Consider the following 20,334-nt stretch of genomic DNA (forward strand, 5'->3'; position numbering starts at 1 on the left):
AAATTGCACTAATCAATTAAAAAAGTGAATACTCATGGAGCAAACCCTGGTCAGTTGATAGGGGAAGGCTGTAATAGATGAGCATAAACTGTCTTGTTAATGCAATCAAAGCTTTGGTAGTTTACCTATAATGATATTTCCTGACAATGGTAGGAAATTGATGCTAATTTAGTCAGTGGTTTTTGGTACATAACTTAGCCTTATCTGGTTATTATGGGATGAAAGCCCCAAAAAGCTTAAGAAATATCAAAATTTAAATAAATAAGTAAAAAACAGTTTTAAAAGAATAGACTTTGAAAATTAAGTAATTTAGAAGGAACTGAAAGAGATCCACCATTCAGGGAAGTTTAGGAGACAGCTGTTAAAATATATCTGTACTTCCCTGTGGTTCAAATATGTGGTAGATCTTTTATAGACTAACTTGCAGTGTTTTCAGATGCCCTAAAGCAAATTATTATTGCAGTTTGATGCTCAAATTTTTATCTTTATACCTAGTTCTGACTCTGTAACTAGTTGCAAGTCTGAAGAGAATCATTTATGACTATTGCAGATCAGAAGTTGCGTCTGATAGGATTTAGACCCGACTCCCTTCTCTTATATCCCACTGATGCTGTTAGCAGGAGGCTTTATCTGCCTGACTGTACTCTACTGGATGGAAAGAAAAGGCTCAGATACATATTCTGTGTTCTTGGTACAGTAGCATGTATTTCGACAAAGTAGTTGTTTTCTTCTCTGTTAAAGTAGGCTTAAGGGGATCTTCCCAGTATGGGACTCCAGACTGAGATTCCATCACAGGGTTCTTTGCTCCTGAGGCACAGTTTTATCCCGTGAACTGTCTGTGGTCTAAGAATATTGCGATAATGGTACAACAATGACGCATCAACAAGGCTGTTGTAGCATTTGAATGTGAGAATAGTTTATGAAATTTTAGTACTATTCAGTATGAATCCGGTGCCTGGTTCCCATTTGATATCAGACCTGGAGCATACTTTGAACCTAATCTCTATTCCAGCCTGATCCTGCAGAGTATCTCCAGTGTGCAAAGGTAATCACTTGTAAACCTTCCTCTGACTCAATAAAATTGCTTCAATGTAGAATGAACCTTCAAACTTCCTGTACCCTGGTAATGAAATGTTTAGTTTATAGGGAACTGTAGATTCAGTATTTTTTGCTTCAACTTTAAGGAAAGTATTTTATTAGCATAATTTACAGTTTCAGATTCGTTGAGAATGCTTGTCAAATGAAAAGTCTACTCCTCTATTCTCCTGACACACAAATTAATTGGAAGTGAAGATTTGAAATTTCAGTAATACATATTTCTTATGTAATCCCTGACTTCTGAAATTGGAATGCCTCATAATAGTCTCCATGCATTCCATTTAACTTTTCAATTCTATTTATTTCTTCTGTGCCCTGAGCCAGACTGACCTTTTGATTTGTCAGGTTGTATTACAGGTGATGTCCAAGTGATAAAATGTTAAAAGTTAAATTGGTACCAGACATGCTAACTACAAAAACAAATTCTAAAGTGCTTTGACAAAATCCTGTGATTACTTGCTTATACCAAATTGAGACATTATACAATTTTAGAAACGTTCTTGTCTCAGGTATGTACTGGAAAGTACACAATCCATGCAAGAAAAGGCTTTTTGTCTTGCAGAAAATAAATTTTAATTGTAGGAACATAGATATATTGTATACATAGTAGTAAATGCATAGGTAAAATTTCCAGAAGTGCTGAAAACAACTTCGTGCAAAGATTTCCAAGTGCGAAGAGGGTAGGGTAAAGCACAGAATTAAAAACACAAAGAGGAATTGTGAAGGGGAAAATTATTGCTAATAATTTCATTGAGTTGCTTATGCATTTAAGATACATTTTTCCATGTTCAGGATGCATGTGTACAGAATTTTTTCAATATGTAGAGATGAGCTAAGGAAACTTGGAATTCAAATAATGTTCAAAATTTGTGGAAAATGTAATACAAGTGAGTATACTTCCTGCAACTTGCACTGAAGATGACTCTTTTTGATATTTCTAGTTCAGTCTATCATATTAGATATTCTCCACTCCAGATCTTCTTTCATTTCTTTCTACATTAAAAAATTGCACAGTTGTTTTTCAGTCTCCTGTTGAGAAGATTCACTTGAAATATTCCATAGCCACATACATCATATTAAGAAAATACCATCCAACATACTCAACAAAATACCATTATACTACAGTGTGTCACAGTATATCTTTAGGGTAATTTGGTTGTTTTCTTTTTTCTACCATGTAATAACTAGTAGGTTGATAGGCATCATGAATGTAGCATGAATTGGCATCATCATTTTCATCATGATTGCCTCCTATTTCCCAGCACATGTTGCTTCCTAGAGAGCATTGCAGCACTTTATTCATCAAATATGATGAATTTTGAGTTATGTCTGTATCATGCAGATTAGTACCAGATTATAATTTTTCTTTTTTTTTTTTTTTCTAATTCTTTAATTTTTACAACTGCAGAAAGCATTCAATAAAGAAAATACTGCCAAGTGAAGCAGGAAATCAGCAAACAAAAAATTAGTTTCTCAGTTCGTAGGTATGGCATATTACAGCAAGACACTAGGCTCAATGCTGGAATACATACATCAAAGCCTATTTTTAATTCATAATATTTTTGTTTAATCTTGACATAGTTGTAAAATATTTTGCAAACATGTCAAGATTAAAGATCCAGGTCAAGACATTTCATGTTACGCATCAGAATTTACCCTGTTCCCTTTCCTTTGGGAAAAATTTTTTGCCCATTTTTCTCTTTTCTCTATTCTTTTCTCTGTGTATCTTAGTGGCCAAAGCATTTTGTTCTTCTTCTCTTGGATAATATATTAATTGGAAAATTTTCTCTGGGAACATACAAGAAAGTTTGCTTGGGTGTAAATTCTATAAATTGATTTTACAGTCACTAATCTAGGACTGTTTCTCCTTTCTCCATGAGTAGGTTGTGGGTACTGTCACAAAGGTATATCTTACATGATGCAGGCATTTTAAAGTTTATTATATTTTACCTTCTTCATACTTTTATATTTATTCTACTTTTAAAAAAATCTTTTAAATGTAGTCTTAATTTAGTTCTGTGCTGGTTTTTATTGTGATTTAGAATCTATCAAGACATACAGTATCTATTTATTCAATATTCTAAATAATCACATTCATTATAATTTTTGCATTTCAATTTTTTGTTTTAGATTCTTCCTTATTCTTAGATGTAATATCTATGAAGTATCAAAAAGTAGCTGTAGGTATCTCTCTTATTACAGCCATGGAACCCTTGTTTTAACATAAAATTTAAAATAAGTAAAACCATCCAGCAGTATGATACATAAACTAGTATTTTCTGTGCAGACATTAACTTGGTTGCAGGTCGATTTAGATTGTACACTGAGTACTAGATATGGAAAAAGCACTTTTTTCTGTTTCATAGGTGCTTAGAATAAACTTTAAAATGTGTCATTACAAGCTCCTGTCCTTTTGGTGTTTTTATGATGTTCTTTGCCAATTCTATTTTAGCAAATAAGAAGCTAAATCTGCAAATAACATCAGTCATCTGGAAGTGTTTTCTGAATTTCATTGCTGTTTCAGAAACATGTATTATGTTTAAAACTTAAAGTTGTTTAGCCACTTAGTCATACTCCTGTAATGTTAGGTACAGTTAGAAGTCCAAACATATATCTGGAGTGAAAAGAATTCTGAATAGCTTGAAGAGAATAAATATAAGGACAAAAAGACTATTGGAGACGGCAGTTTGCATTTGATATAAATTCTGTTACTTGGACTCACATTTGCTTTCTTGTGAAACAAGCTTCTGTTCCTGAGCACATGAATCATATTGATTTTATATGTGCTGTCAATAGGTATCTGAGAGATGTGTTGTCACACTGTAATCCACAATGGTTGGGTAAAAGACTGATTTTCAGCACCATTGCTCTTGTTACAGGAAAGTTCTCTTTGGGAGTTCCCAAAGGGCATTATAAGATTAGTGTCCTTCTTATAAACTATCAGACTCCTTCATGTGCATTCTGCTGTTAAATAATAGTTTGGACTCTAATTAAGATAAATCACGTAACAAAAACGCGTTGACACTGTAACAGTTATTAACACAGTACATTAGTTGTGGGAACATATTTTAAGTTAATTTAATGGTACGAAGGTAATAATGAACAAGTACAATGCTGAGTAAACGTGCAAGTCCCAGTTTTGCTTTGACTTCTGAGGACTTAAACCCCAGTCTTCTCACTATATAAAATAAAATACTCATAATTTTCTTACTGCATAAATTATAAACTTTTCACATTTTTACAGAACTCTGTGTAAGTTAAATATTTTTGACTACTCTTTTCTAACCTCTTCTTTCTGAAGTTTATTTTATTTTCTCAGAGGTTGATTGATGCTATCCAACAAACATGCATCAACATCCATTAAATAATTACATTTTGATTCTCAAAATCTTTTCACCACATGGTTGCTTAGATAATTGATTGATACCTATTTTTGTTGTTACAGAAGGCATTTCCAATTTCTAAATGATTAACTTTAGTAACTGTAGAAGTGTGTTTAGAAGTAGTTCCTTTTTCTTTTTTTTTTAGTCTTTTCAGTGTTGGTTTGCTGGCTTTTGTTGGACCACTGATGATGATAAAGGGTTCAGTAAATAGATTGCTTTGATTATTAGGAGATGATATGGCTGGATTTTTTTTTTTTCTGAATGTGAGTTCTTCACCTAGGAACTCTAATTGTTTCCTGATTTTCCAGCTGTGTGTGATAATCACAGGAAATGGCCAGCAGCACAGAGATGAGGAGGTTCCTTTGGAGGATTCAAACCCTGCAAATGGCATAGAGGTGTCATTGAAATGTAATGTCTTTTTCCTTATGAAAGTGACCATGTCGACTGGAACTCCTCTTAATGCAGCAGTATATGAGGTCACGTATCAAAGATTTTTGAGTGGTTTTTGGTTTTGTGGATGTAGAGGAATTAATCTGTGTGATCTTCTATGTGGTAGTTAGGATGCTGTAATTGCTATATTGTAGGAGTTTTCCAGAGACTATATATAGCCAGATAGAGGTAGTCATTACTGAATATGCAGTGGAAGTCAGCAGTGGAATACAAGTTTTCCATCCCAGAACTGTGTATGTTTCCTCTGTATTCGAGACACAGGGTAGACCTAAGGGTGCAATTATGTGGAATACTTCTTTTAAAGGAACTAATGAAGAGATGACTATACCAGTGAGTTGATGTGTGAAAAGACTAGTATGGTTCAGAACTGTCTCTGTGACACAGGAGGTGAAATTTCAGATACAATATTGCTGCCAATATTGCCTTGCTGTTTGCTGTTCATGAAGAAATTATTTCATTGGACAGAGTGCTGTTTCTGTGGTTTTGGTGAGCTTAGCTGGGAGAAGGAATTCAACCTTGATTTCTTTGTTACTTCAAATAAAAGTAGATACTAGTAGAAATCTAACATTTCTTCTTTGAGTTGAAGGATTTACTGATTCATCTTTATACTGGGAACTCTTTCTTCATTATTGATTAATGTATGGTTGGCATAATATATATCTAGGAAAGCTTGTAAATTAGTTGAGCTGTAATTGAATATAATACATTCAGACCTGGAGAGAACATATGGGATCATACCATAAGTTCCTGACTGTGAGTTATAAAAATCCCATTTTCAAAATTCCGTAGTGCTACATAAGAATTAATTCATTATTCTAAATTATTGTTATTTTCTCCCACATTGTCAGCAAAGGAACTTACTAATGTTAATTGAGTTTGCAAATTGTGAAGGAACTTACTGGTTTTAATGCCAGATTAGTTTTTAATGAAGCACTTAAGCTCTGCTTTACAGAGAAAGGAAGTTTATGTAGATATTGTTTGACTTCGTACACAGACAGCCATTCTAAATGAAGTTAATTTGCTTCACGATCTCTTTGCAGTGAATCAAACTCATAGACAACTTTCCTTTGTTTCTGAGAGAACTTCATGATGAAACGTAGACATTTCCTTAATGAACTTGAGAAAACCAAAAGGGTTTAAATGACTATTCATCCAGGCCTTGTACCACTTTCTTCTGTTCGTATCAATGAGTGACTAAAAAGTAATTTAAAAAAATAACTAATCAGAAATTGCAGTTGTACTTAAAATGGCTAGAAATATTCAGTACTTCAGTAACAAACTTGAATCTAACATTGTTTCAAATGCTAGCGAAAAGTGTTGAATGTAGGAATACAAGAAAAGCTGCAATGGTCAGTGCAAAACTCAATTTAGACTTGTTTCTTACCTCTGGTAGGAGTCTAATAGGCTAGAAGCTTTGGGAGACCAACAAGTACGTCTCTCTTACATGCGCCTTTTGTCCTTATGGATTTCCTCAGCAACAGACTGTATCCAGGCAATACATGAAGCTTGTCAGGATGTGAAATTGGTCCCTTTTTTTGGAAAAAAAATCAAAACTTTTAAAACTTAATGTTTTAGGTCTTAAAAGTACCACACTTGGGTTTATTTATTCACTCAATTTTATTATATTTGTTCTTGTATGTAGAAATCGCTCTTAATGTAATAAGAATGGAAATGTACAAACCTGAGGAGTGATGACGATTGTTGAAAAGTCTGTTAATGTCCTCTCTGTATGCACGGAATTGCATATTCATTAAGTATCAAAGTGCAGTCCTGGAGGTTTTCTGCCATTAATCCTTGTGCTAGAATTTTCTTCATACATCCTGCATTACTGCTTAGAAGAAAAAAGAGGGAGAAAAAAAGTTGGCCGGTTGTTCTAGACCAAAACAGGCTGGAGACTATGAATTATGGATAGATAACAATGAATTGTATTCTTTTCCTAAATTTAGATTAAAGCTCCTCAGACCAAAACTCTGATGAACCAGAATTGCAAAACACAATGACTAATTTGGTATGTGCAGGTCATACAGTAGATGTAACAGCTGTGTAGTGTATGCTTCACTGACCGGCATATGCTGCTACTCTTAAAAGAAAAAGAGTAAGCTTCGGACGTGACACTTAAAGAAAAAGATCACTTTTCTGTGACATTATATTACAGAAAGCCTCCTGTATTTCAGAAGCTCCCTTTGATCAGTGCTGTGTAAAGTGTCTTAACAGATTCAAAAGTCTTACTAAATATAGTCTAGCAAAGTTGCATATAATTATCAAAGTCATTGAACTGAAGAGTTATTTACAGCTATGTTGTGTTTCTTCACCATTTATTGCTGCACTTCTGATGATATCAGTCACCTACAGATATGCCACAGAATATCAAATATACTATTTAAGTGGCACTGATCATTTAAATGTGTACATTCTTAATTTCCACATAAAATAGGATTAAATGTATATTCCTGTTTTAATAGCTCCTTTTCACCAGAACTATGGTTTTCAGTCTCTGTGGACTTTCAGTGTAATTGATTGATTTGCCATCTATATTTTAATCCTTGCTTTTCAGAAATTTCATGTCTGATTTAAATGAAGTCTGTAGTAAGTAAATGTCCAACAGGAATATATTTAAATACAGTGCATCTCACCCTTAGAGTTCATTGTAATGATGTAAAATAACAAATCAAATCAAATGGCATAGCCAAGCTTCAACATTAAGTTGTCCTTCACAGTGCAATTGCTAGAGTTTCTGTGAGGAACTTTCAAAGAGGATCAGACTCACTGGATACCTTTTGGTACAGCGCTTCTCAGTGTTTTGTTTTTTGGGAATTCAGTAAAGTGTGGACCATCACTCTGGACATAGTTGAAAACTGGCAGTGGATGTTAAAATTTACTGATAACTGACTATCTGCAATAAATACTTAGAAAACCTCATTCTATACTATTTGGGCCTGATTACCATTGTATAATCCCAGTGAAATGAGTTCACTGAAATCTGTGTTTATTTTAACTAGCAATCTGTATTCCTGGAAATACCCAGTTTGTTAGCACTTATCTAAGAAGAAAAAGGTTAACATGAAGTGACTAGGGCAGTACTTTGTATCTTCATTTGAAAAGCACTAAAAGGTTATCTTTTTCACATAGCACTAGGCTCAGGGATACTTTAATATAGGTCAAACTTAAATAATCAGTGAAAGTAAGATAATTCAGTACATGCTGAGACACTATAAGCATGAACTGGTAACCAGTTGCATCTAATCATCTGCTCATTCTTGATATGGTAATGTATTTGTTCTGCTTTATGCTAGTACTAGTTGCTTAAGTAGTAGATGTGCCCTGGCAATCCCACGTCTTCTGAAATACTATTACCACTGGGAAGAATAAGGTATCAAGATGATGTTTGATTTTCTTTCCAATATGCCTTCTCTTTTCAGGAGTGTTTATACAGTCAGTAAGAGCTAGCATGTATTTGCTGATTTCTCAGTATCCTTGAAAGTGATACAACAGTAAAATTGGTTTGTCTTATATTTCATTCCAAATAATGGAAGTAATAGTTATTAGGGTCTGAGAATAAACTTCCTTTAAACGGGTCTTTTGCAACTGGAAAATGGCAGGAGAATAATAAAAAAAAAAATATACCTTCTGTAGGCATTATGTGCAGATGTGTCATGTGAAGTTGTTATATAACCTGAGAAGTCAAGGAGGAGATGTTTATTCAGCTCAGTGAACAAGGACTGGAGTGAGGTTCAAAACTTTAGGACACTAAATTAAACATCATGAGTGCAAGAAAGGAACAGATTTCACATACAGCTGTGGTGATGTCTTCTTGTGACTATGAAGAAGAAAAAAGTGTAGGAAAACTCTTCTAGGACTAGAACTCCTTCTCCTGTTGTGTCATTAGCTTTGCTAGTACATTCTTTTGTACTGGTATGAAAGCATACCATGATCATTTGCAAAAAAGAAATAGTGGTACCAACTCCATTTTACTTAATAGTTCAAAGGGTTTGAAAGAGCACAAGCCTATGTTCTCTGTAGGTTTCAATATGTATATATTGAAATAATGCATGAACTTTGAAACAATGCCTAAAAATGTGTTAAAAAATAGTAAGTTCTTCTGCTGAAGATGCTGTTTTAGAGCTAACAGTTTTAGAGCTAACAGCTTCTCGTGTCACTCCATGCATCATTTCTTCAGTTCTCTTTGTAAAAAGTTTAATGGTTTTGAGGAAGATTAATCTGAATGAATTTTGAATGTGTTTAAGTGAAACTCTTAAGTAGGTACCCTTATCCGGCATCAGTTTTGACTCATTTCAGCTGAATTGAATTAATTTATAAATGAATTCAGCTAAATTGAATTAAGGCCACTTAGTTATGAAGGAAGATATCAATAGAAATGTTTAAGTACAGTTTATTAATTTATTTTAAATTAAGACTTTTAATAACTTTTCTTGATCATCACTTGCATATATTCTTAACACATGTGCACTCTCCAGATTTTCCCAAAGATTTTCCTGTGGGGTGACAGAGGCTCATTCTATACTTCTGCCATATAGAAAAACTTTGTCTTTCTTGCCTAATCAGTCTTGAAAACATATTTTTCCTCTCCATATTTCTCCATTTCACCTTTTTATTGCATTTTATTGCAAGTGTTTTCTTCTGTTAAGCCATGCAGCAGGACTGACTAACCTCTCATTATCCCAGTAAGAAATAAGGTAGGTAATTTTCACTGTTGAACTACATACTGAAAAGTGTTGTATACTTTTTTCCTCATGGCATCCCTATAACTCTAAAAGCTACGTAACACCTGAAATGGACGTTTGCAAAACACGGTGGTTGGAAATCACTGGAAAGGCTTCGGAGCCTAAACACATTCTCAGAGTGATTTGCTTGACCATAAGATCTTTAAGATGTCATTAACAGTTTCATACTGTTACATAGTGGTAGCTGTCTTAGTAATTAATTTACAGTACCTTGCTCCTTTAAATAAAAATAAATTTAAAATAAAAAATACAATGAAAGGATAGAAGAAGTTATTCTAGGGTTGTTTTTTTTATGAGCTGTAAATGGTAACAAAATGAAAATGCAGTAAATATAAATTTACTGGAGTTATTTCACATAACAGGGTCATGCAGCCAACCCAGGAAAAGCACAGCCTAAAATTTAATAAAAATGCATATTAATTCCTCCAGTTTTATCTCCATAGAGTAAACAAGCGTGTAAGCCTTGAATGAAGCTGAAAGAAGGAAAAGTTTTCAGTAAGGACCCTCAAGAACATAAAATTTTCATAAATCTGCTAACAGAGCATGTCAAGACAGCTTTTGAAACCTTATATCTGTTTATATTTTCTTATGGTATTGGCTCATAAGTACTTATTTTGTAGTACAAGCACATTATAACCCTTAAGCAGCAAGATAAATGCTTAGAGCTGATTCAGTTAGACTATTTGTTGGAATAAATCCTGCTACTTCCTGCCTAATCACAGAAAGTTTTGCTGGCTACGTGACTGTGTTTTGTAAAGACACATAAATCTCGTATTGTTAGAAAGAAGTGTCTTCATTTACAGGTTCATGATATCTATCTCTATTCAGATAAACTTGGAATTTTTTGTATTCCAGCATGCTGTGAGACTTGTAGAATAGAAAGAGAGTTAAAGTAGTGAATCCATCAGAGCTGTCCCTGTTATCCAGTCCATGGCTAAGTACATGAATATTACAGTAGCAAATCCTGCTTCAGTGGTTATTGCCATAGGATGGACAGGCCATTTTTTTCTGATGAACTTCCCAGAGCATTAGATACAGGAATCCATAGTAAGAGAAGAATCCTCTATAAATGAGCTAAAATTTGTTTCAAGATCAGCTACTCTATCAAATTCATTTGCTCTGACATTGTCACAATGCCATCCTCTTGCTTTATTAAATGCTACTTCTTATGATGTTTTGAAGAATTAGTCTTTAAAAAAAAAGTTAATCTATATCTGTTTTTTTTTATCCTTGCCTAAGAATTCCTTAGAGCTTAAGTCAGACCTTTTAAAGACTTGACCATGAAGAATTGCTTATTCACTGAGCAAATCTTGAATAATCAGTACAAATTAATTTAATCAGATCTGTTTTCACCTGCTTCTCTTTCAATAATTTTTCAGTTTCTTCTATGACATTTTTATTTCTCTTTCCTTTACTGTGATCTTCTTTATGTCCCTTTTTTTAGGATTTATTTTTCCATTGATTTTGTTTTCTCTAGAGGAAGGCAATACATTAGAAACTAATCAGGTAATTTGTTTCTTTTTCCAATAATGTACTAATGCACTGCTTATCACTTCAGCTGATACTTAGCTCTTTGGGGCTATTTTTTCTTTTTCTTCTCTTGGCAAAAAAAGCTGTCAGGCACATCTTGCCCTTCGGCTGCTTGTGGTGCTTCTGCTTAGACTCTGCAGATAAGGTGACTGCCATTCTGTAACAAGCTGGAAAACTCTCTATAGAGAGGCTGTCCAGGTAAAGGCTGAATACACAATTATGCTTTTGCAATGCAGAAATTTTCAAGAAATCAGTGGTTTATTTTCAAATAAAGGCTCCCTTAGGTGGAGAAGGGTTTCAATGGTCTATGGTATAGGGGCTTTTCCTGGTATTTTTGGTAATACAAACTGAAAGTTTGGTAGAGGAATTATATTTTCAGCAACTATAAAAGTTATAGTTATGATTGCCGACAGTTAAAATTATTTTGAATGTGACATTTTTCAATTAAAATCTAAAAAAAAAAAAAGTGGGACTTTCAGATGTGATAAATAATAAAACTTTTACTGAATTGTTTTGGTAATTTTTTGAATAGTCTTGCCCTGATACTCTTAGCAATATGCATATAATACTATACAAATCATTAGGCAGACTGTCTATCATGGTTGGTTTTGGTAAATTTAAAAAGATGTCTGTTTGCTGGAGAAAAAGAAGGCAGTTTGGCTTTTTTCTTGCATTGGGTGTTTACTTAGCCAACAATCAAAATAAAAAATATGTCATTACTGGAAAAACATTTAGGAACATGAAGACTCAGCTGAGTAAAGGCTCCAGTTCAAAAATGGGAGCAACACGAACAAGGTAATACACAGTTGCCTCTGTGTAAATCTCTGCAGAGGACTCTTCATGTCACATCACCAATTCCATGAGCTCCCGAAGTAAAATAGCTGAGAACGGGTACGTGCCTCAAAAAAGCAAAGTAAGGCGCCTGCCATAACCTTGAATGTCACACCTAACCTCACATTCACTGAAGCTCAAAGTTAGACACAGTAGTTTCCTATAATCATTACTCTTCCCAACTACTCTCCAGTGCAGCGTAACTCAGAAAACCTTATATCCATCAGTTATCACTGTTAACTGACTATTCTCTGTGAATCCTCATTCCAGTGTAACTACAATTTTAAAGCTTTATGAACATTGATGGTGATGCATTTATTCCTCCCTTTAGATAAGATTTCTTGCAAGTATTCCAAATTACATTTGTCACAGCAATATTAATGGCAGCTTATGCACCTACGTGATGAAGCTATAAGCAAACAAGTTTGGGCAAGTTTTTAGAAAAATTTATTGGCTGAACACTTCAATGTTTTTCTTCAAATTCAAAGAACCCATCAAAAGTTTCTCAGGTGACAGAATTTGTTGTACTGTCTCTGATCTCAGTTTACAAAGAACGGGAATTAGGTAAGCACCATACTTAGTATTAATACTATTCTTCTTTTCTTCTTTTTTTTTTTCCTTAAATACAATGAAATACTAATTCACATTGCTAGGGACAAATTCATGTCAGGAGTTCCATTACACAGGTAGCCCACACTAAGACACTGATACAGGTCAGTATAAAATTGAAAATGTTACTAAAATGTTGAAAGTGTACAGGGTCAGGTATTACAAAAAATGACCCATAATTTGAAAAATAATCAAATTAGCTCTGAACACAGCAATATCTTTATTATCATTCTATTTAGAAATGTATACATGCTTGCAAAATTGTACGGGCACTGCAATAATGCATGTAAAATAGAGAAAGGTTGTTTTGTGAAGTGAATTGAAAACAGGTTGATGCAGAGATAAAAACTGATAGAACACAAGGGAAGTATCTTTCCTCAAGAGGAAGGGTCCATTTTTACCCCTGATAAACCTACAGTAAGCTTGGAGTAATGGAGATGCAACTTAGTTTTTTTGACAAGTAACACACATTGTAGTGAAAAAGGGAGGAGGATTTTATCATCTGTCTAGGTTATCAGATAATATTCTGTCAAAAAAATTAACCATTGTTGAACAAGGTTTTTTAAGATACAGTTTCAGGTTAAAAGCTGGCTTCTAATGAAAAGCAAGAATTCTCATTTTTTTTAGCAAAATAGGATACTATTCTGATTTAATAAGTTTCCGAAAAGCATACTACAGTCTCCTAACAAAATAGTTAAGAGCGTAACCTACTGATACTGCTCCTGAAATTTTATGTAAAGATTGACTTGTGGGCCTCAGTATTATGAGAAGTCATAATTCATAGTATGCACATGTAGCTTAATGGGGAAGAAGTGGTTGTGGCTGTGTACCAGTAACACACCTTCCCAGGATTTCATGGGAAGGACTTCGATAGATAGAAAGTATTATTTCCAGATGTTCTTGGAGAATTTGAGAAGCAGAAGCCACAGGCAAAGTATATTTCCCTAATGAAGAAAATAAAAGTTAAATACAATTTATAACATTAAATTATGTGCAATTTTCAGAGATCAAAATTCTAATGATCAATGAAGAATATTGTAAATTTTACTGTGTACATATTTCCTCAGTTCCCTTTTGCAGGAGCTTTATTCTTTTACTTTTTTTTCCATGATCTTAGAACCATTCAGCCAGAAAAGCAATGTGGAGGTAAGACTTTCAGACTTCACAGGTGTAGGAAATTCTTCATTTTGCTTTGAAATCTTTGCTGCAAACTTGGAAGAGCAGTCAAAATATTACACCTGTGTTATGTACATCATTAACTGAGCAGCCTTCAATTCATCTATTTAGTATTCACCTGTTTGCTTTTGCATCATTGCTGTTTTTGTTGTGAAAGCACTAATTATTTTCCTTCAAATTAAAGAAATTCAATGAATGATCATTAAACAGACTCCTTGGAGACCATCTCTGTAACAGCTAGATAGATAATTAGAAAACAACTAGATTAGATAATTGGAAAAAAGAGATACATAGTACACATTGAGCCAGAAGTTCTTTATATTGTAGATTTGCCATAGAATCTTTTTACTGAGGAAAGTTTTTCTGTTATTTAAACATGTGCAATACAAACCCTGTAAAAATAGCTCAGCAACTGCTCCGTTAGCTTCTATAAATACTTAAATTAAAATAACTACTACCACTGATGTAAGTTAAGAGAAGCTGGATAAGACCTTACTCATTAAAACCATACCATTTCAGTTTTTAATAACAACATGTTTGAGTCCTAAATATAAAAATTAATCAAACTAAATGTGCTATTGTAACAAAATGGAAAATAGAAATAAAATAGGAAATCCCACAGTCATATTTAAACAGTAGAATAGTACATCTTTTATTATTAGTTTGCAATTTAATCGTCCTTCTGTAGGGTCTCTGATCTCTGATTATTTGCAACAATTCAATCTAGTTATGGTAAACTATATTAATCAGCACTACATTAATCAGATTAATATAAAATATATTAATCATTTATATTAATAAAAATTGCTTATTTTTCCACTTTCACAAATGTTAGTTCATATCAGGCTAGTAACTTCCAATTGTTAGATAGTCATGAAAATCAGCCAAAGAGAAACGTTAAAACTTCTATTTTCCTAATTACTGGCCATGGGGTAATATGTGGGGAGAAATGACTGTCATTACCAGCATTATAAACCACGAGTCCTTTCCTTGAAAGGACTGATTAAGGGAGGTGTGCCCACCTTTGCATTGTTGATATTAGCATGAAGAGCAATGTAGGGGCTTTCTGCTTTTCTTATTTCTGCGGAAAATAGAGGTCTGTTTTGTCATTATTCTTGTTAGAAGTATTCAGAGCTTTTTTTCTTTTTCTAAAATGTTCACTAGACCAAATTTAGACAAGGCTGAAATAAATAATTATTTACTTGGTGTGACTGATGTATTCCATGTTGACCTTATCAGAATCAAAGAGATTGAGTATGACTAAGGCCAAGTGATGGATAAAATCGTATTATGAAGTAAATATAAACTCTCCTAAGACCTCAGTATCACTACCTCTTATCAGGGAAGTAAATGAGCTCTTTATATACCTACACTTATATAAGAAGTGAGATATTTATCACTTCTGTTTGTCTCTAGAAATATCCAGCTTTCCGTATGAAGAATCAGTGGACTCAGGTATGAGCAGATCTGTTACTGTGAAATCATATACATCTGTACATGGCTTAGGGCTGCATGATGTCAGATGGCTGTTTTCAAGCCTACTTATAGAAAATTAGTATACAATAACAGAAAATAGGAGTTGAAACTTTAAAATATGCTTGCAGTAGTTAGCCGATAAATGATGCATCAGAAGTGTTAGTTTTGAAAAGGCTGAGTAGTTGATATGCAAATAAAATTGAAGTCTGTTCACAGAAAAAAAGCATTAGTATTTATCTTAATTTTTATATAAATAATTTCTTTACTGTCATAGTGGGCATAAGTTTGATGTGAAATATTTACATAATACAAATAAAAGTATGCCCTACCTACTTTCACATGGTGTGCACGTAGCAGAGCAGTAAATTTTGCTGCTGCTCTTTCTTCCACATATATAGGTTAGTTCCATGGCTTTTCAAAAGCTTGAAATAAACTTACTGCTTCAGCATTTGCCATAACATATAAACAGTTTTTGAGAAAGGTACTGAGATAAGAGAAGAAGGAACCAACAATTACTCATCTGCCTGAATATATTAAAATTCCAACTTCTGTCTTAAAATTCGTTGAGGAAAAAAGAATTGGACCCTTTTATCAAAATTCATGAGAAGATCTGCAAGCACCATGAGCGATTTATAAATTTTGGGGACCATTTTTTTCTATGTACTTCAATGCACGTGCAAGATTTTTTTCTCAGCATCTTAGGGCAGCAAATATTTACTTGTCAGGCAGGGGCAGGGTGAAGAAAAAAGGAATGTAATTTTATCTCCTTTTAAGAGAGGAAGACTTGTAGATACTACTAGAGATGAGGGATGTAAGGAATGGAAACTGAATAAGTGTTTGTCTACCGACAGTCTTATGAAACAGGGGAAAGCAGTAAAAAAAGTATAATTTATAAAATAATTTAAACTTTTGTTATAGGATATATATACATGTGTCTACGAGTGTATGTGAGAAGGAGCTACTTGGGGAAAAGTCTGTTATTACAAATATAAGTACTGATGTCTGTTCTTAAGAAATAACTCATTTCAGTGATCTGTATTTGGGCATAGAGATACGCAGTGTGAACCTTTTTCAAATTTAAGTGTTGAAAAATCTCTTGGAAAAACAATCTTCATGAACACTCTAGTTTTTTGGCTTTTCTCTAGAATAATTATCTTCTCAAGTTTTTCATCAGAAATCAGACCCTTCAAAACACTTCAGAATATCTTTAGTTTCTGACTGTTGACTGTTGTTTCCCAATTTATCTGTCTAGAGTGAATTCCCTGAAGGCTGAGACCATCTGGTCCTTCACTTTATTTAACTATTTCTCAGTTTTTGTGAGCTTTGAATTAAAACTGTCAGGCTCAAGGTTTATAACCATAATGATTTCTCAGACATCATTAATTTTAATGTTTCCAGGATCTGTTCCATTTTTTGCGCTTACACTTATCTCCCACAGGAGTAAGAGCTTCCTTTCTTGTAGAACGTGCTTTAAAAGTGGATTAAAATGAAATGGTGTTAAGTAGGGGGAATCAGAGACTTGCAATCCAGATCTTTACTGGAGTTATTTTGAGTTTTCATACATGAAATAGGTGTTTATGCATTTGCTTGCTTTCATATAACATTCCATTATATATAGAAATAGTTCTATTTTGCCAGTGGGCAAACCTTCTCTAATGTGGGTGGTAATTATATATAGTAAGTGAATGTGTGACAGTGCATTAATTATTAACACATTCTGTAAGTGTTAACCAGGTAGTCTCAAAATACCTGTGTGAGGCTAATAAGTATTATTTATCCTTGGGGTTTTTTTAATTGATGAGATGTACAGGCACTGATTTATGAATGCTGATGTTATCTTTCACCTCTCTTCGACAGGAATTGAATATTTAGTATACGTTCAATTAAATTTGCACGTCCTTTGCTCTGCTGAGAGAAATAGTTAACATTTACTATCCCAATGAAAGAGTGAAATCTTATATATGTTTTTATGGATCTTTTATGATACATATCAGTCTTCTTATTGATTTTTTAAAAATATCTTAGTAGTTGACTAAAAATAATCCTTTTGGGGATCATGATCACTGCATAAAACCAGAAGCTTAATATTTATATAGATGAAAGATGAAAATATATATATTGATCCTGACTTTATCGTGGTTATTTTGAATGCCCAGAGCAAGAACTTACGTAGTATACTAGATAAATCACAGAAATGTCTAGAAATCGCTGGTGTGCTTTCATTCTTGTTTTAAATTACAGGAACTTGAAATATTATCCTCTTAAAAAGAGGTATTGCAGCACAAGATAAAGTAATTCAAAAAAAGGCTGCCACATAATGCAAATCTTGAGTCACATGACCTACTCTCCAAGTCCATATTTTCCCATTGCTACCATCACAGTTCCTTTGATTTCCACTGCTGTGACCTGTATTACATGTTTATTTACAGAATGAACAAGATTTCAAGTGAACAAGGGTTTACCAGATCCTTATAAGGGATCCTTCTGTAAGGATCTATATACTTTTTACATGATAGACTTGCAGTTCTTTGTGGTGTCTCTCCCATCTTTCAAGAATGGCGTAATGCTTTTGTTAAAACTTAGAAGCTCATCTGAAGTAGGACAAGAATATTTTGTTTTTCAAAATAGTTATCTGCTGAAATATCAATGGAATTTCACACTTCAATATTAATGATTTTAGAAGTTTTTTGCCTGGAGGAGGGGATTAGACTCACAATTGTAAATACGCTATTTTGTATATAAGGGAGGAGTTTTAGGACAATTTTTTTTTTTCCACTCAGAATTTGAGATACTATTATAATAACTTTAGCAGTCTATATTATTTACCAGTTGGTGCTATCATATTAACTAGTCTCACTGCTTGGGAAATCAAGGCTGTGCTTTAAATTCTTTAGTTAAGATAAAGTTGCCCTGCTCATTCACAGAACAGAGAGAACTGATAAAGTAGAGCTATGAAACACACATCATCTTGACTAATCCCAAGAACAATTAAGCTTTTATAACAAAGGTGTAGTTGGTTGTTCAGAATCATGCTTCATTGCTAGATACCATCATAGAGATTAGTTTGGTGAGTTGGTTTCACCAGGATAATGTCCCGTGTATGACTGTTAATGGAAATTCCATCTCTAAAGACCAAAACTTCCATCTCTGTGTTTACACTGAAAATTAAATTGAGCTTTATTCTGAGTTTGTTTCCTAATTCAAACTGTCTCCATTTCAATTTCAAAAAGCTTTAACCGTAACATACAGTACAGTGTAGTCCAACTTTAAAACTCTGGGCAGGTGTATAAGTTAGAGATTAGTGTTGTGGTCCAACTCACCTCTATTATGTATTTCAAGCAGAGCTGAGACTGCATGTAATTACCTCAATAAGTTGGCTTAGCTCATTCCTGTGCTTTGAAACAAAGAAAAAATACAGGAATTTTCCTAATCCTCCCCTGAAAGGAAGAAAAAGTGTTCTTGACTTTTCCAAATAGCAGAGTCTATATCCTTTCAGATGGTGTAACCGAAAACCAGGAGGATGGAGGGGAACTGCATGACAATGTGCACAGGAGAAATTATGACCAGCCACCCACCAATGGGCTACTGCTCAGCTGTCCCTTTAGTTAGCAATTTTCCTTGCTTTTCCACTTTGAATGTTTACCCTTGGACAAAACCTATGTCTCAGGTTTACTAGTAGTCTTCTGCCACTTCACACATTGTCAAATGATTGATTGTTCGGGTACTAAAATAAAAATCTCAGTAGAGTTTTAAATTAAGGATTAGAACATAGCTGTAAATTAACAAGAATGTGATTATCTATAGCTATTCAAAGACAGTGAAAATTAACACTGATTGCTAAGAATGACTGGATAGATACTTCTCTGTTTACAGTTATTATCCAGATGCTGCTTGGAGGATATTTCTCTGGTTTTCTATTTGCAGGTGATAAATGATGTCTAGAATGTAAAATCAGCTTTACCTTTTTCAATATTAGGATATATTTAGGTCAATGCCACTGAAGGGTATTTTACCACAAGAGGAGCATATTCGCCTGTATCTATCAGAAAAAGGCACCCAAACGCAAATCTACAAATTTTAGGCTGCTGGACTGTTTATATAACAAAATGCATTATAGCAAAGAAGATTGACAGAGTTAACTTGATTCTTCTGTGTTGAGCCTTATTAAACACTCCATCTCAACATTACAGACTTAATTAGCTGGAATCATAGTTACATCACCTTCAATAGGAGGGATAATTGATGTGAGCTGAAGCAAGTCTAATAGGCTTGACCTTCAGTCAGATATTTGAATGGTTAAGAACTTAAATGTATACTATATTTACCTGAAGGTTCAGGCTGATCAAGTCTTCAAAAGAAAGATCTGCAAAAGTCAATGCAGATAAAGTCAAGTGCAGGCATACACATGCTAGAAATGTAGCTAAAAGTTGAACTTCTTCCTGGACTTTGAACACCTGTGTAAAAATCCTGCTGACTGGACCATGTGTTCCTATCTCTAGGGAAGGAAATTCCCTAGAGATAATCAAAGCAGTAACAGGTTGTCAGTAAAAACAAAAGCAAAAAAAGTGAAAGAGAGATTTGTGTTTAACATCGTGGTCTAAATATACCAGCATTAATTATCTCCACAAAATTATATCTACCTGCTAGTTCCTTTGCAATTTTTGCCTTTCGTTTTTATATCCACGTTTTTCTGAGAAATTACTTAGCAGATACATTGTTTATATCTGCATCATTCCACAAATGCAATCTAGACTGAAGACCAATCAAATTGTTACGCAGTCTTTCGCAGTGGCTAAAAGCAATGACTTAGGAACAGGGCTACCCTGGAGAGGAGAACATTCCTCCAGCCTCCACCAGTTTTGCAACTCTGGGTTTTCTTGCACAGTCTTGACTACAGAAATACCTTATAATGAGTTGTTAATTAGGGGCTTTCTTCTTAGAGAAAAAGGCAGAATTGTGACTCACAATAAACAAAATTTTAAAACCTCAGGTGAAGTGTGAATTTGATCTGTTACTGTCAGGAATACCATTGTACTTTT

General features: G+C 33.8%; 1 protein-coding gene and 1 long non-coding RNA gene across 2 annotated transcripts in view; one reads left to right on the forward strand and one right to left on the reverse strand.

The window, feature by feature from the left end:
- Window positions 1-20,334, forward strand: part of ADGRA1 (adhesion G protein-coupled receptor A1) — a 274,315-nt gene that overhangs the window by 161,626 nt on the left and 92,355 nt on the right. The window lies entirely within an intron of this gene.
- Window positions 1,660-19,724, reverse strand: LOC114071149. Its single transcript, XR_003574007.1, has 3 exons — window positions 19,621-19,724; window positions 6,613-6,751; window positions 1,660-2,127 (listed from the first exon to the last, which is right to left on the reverse strand). It is a non-coding gene; the product is annotated as an uncharacterized LOC114071149 (long non-coding RNA).

This window comes from Empidonax traillii, unplaced genomic scaffold (genome assembly GCF_003031625.1).
Source record: "Empidonax traillii isolate 1590-97213 ecotype Southwest subspecies unplaced genomic scaffold, ASM303162v1 scaffold27:size3997909, whole genome shotgun sequence".
NCBI lineage: Eukaryota > Metazoa > Chordata > Aves > Passeriformes > Tyrannidae > Empidonax > Empidonax traillii.